The sequence below is a fragment of the Egretta garzetta genome, unplaced genomic scaffold (genome assembly GCF_000687185.1).
Source record: "Egretta garzetta isolate BGI_Z169 unplaced genomic scaffold, ASM68718v1 scaffold134, whole genome shotgun sequence".
NCBI classification, from domain to species: Eukaryota; Metazoa; Chordata; class Aves; order Pelecaniformes; family Ardeidae; genus Egretta; species Egretta garzetta.
This window is the reverse complement of record NW_009259422.1, coordinates 448,910-449,277: the sequence shown is the minus strand read 5'-3', so window position 1 is coordinate 449,277 and position 368 is coordinate 448,910.

The following is a 368-nucleotide window of genomic DNA, read 5'->3' as shown; positions in this document are numbered from 1 at the left end:
CCCCCCCCGCCTCCCCCAGGAACATCGCCACCATTGCCGTCTTCTACGCCCTCCCCGTCATCCAGCTCGTCATCACCTACCAGACGGTAAGCGGGGCCGTGGCGGCAGCAAAGGGGGGTCCTGGGAGCTTTGTGGGCTTCCCGTGATGGGGACATCCCTGGGTGTCCCCCGTGTCCCGTCCCGTCCCCCCCTGCTCTCACCGTGTCCGTGCGCGCAGGTGGTGAACGTCACCGGCAACCAGGACATCTGCTACTACAACTTTCTGTGCGCCCACCCGCTGGGGAACCTCAGGTGGGTTCAGGGGAGTCGGTGGGTGGCTGGGGGTCCCCTGCAGCCGAGGCGGGGGGCCCCGTGCCCCGGGGGGGGGG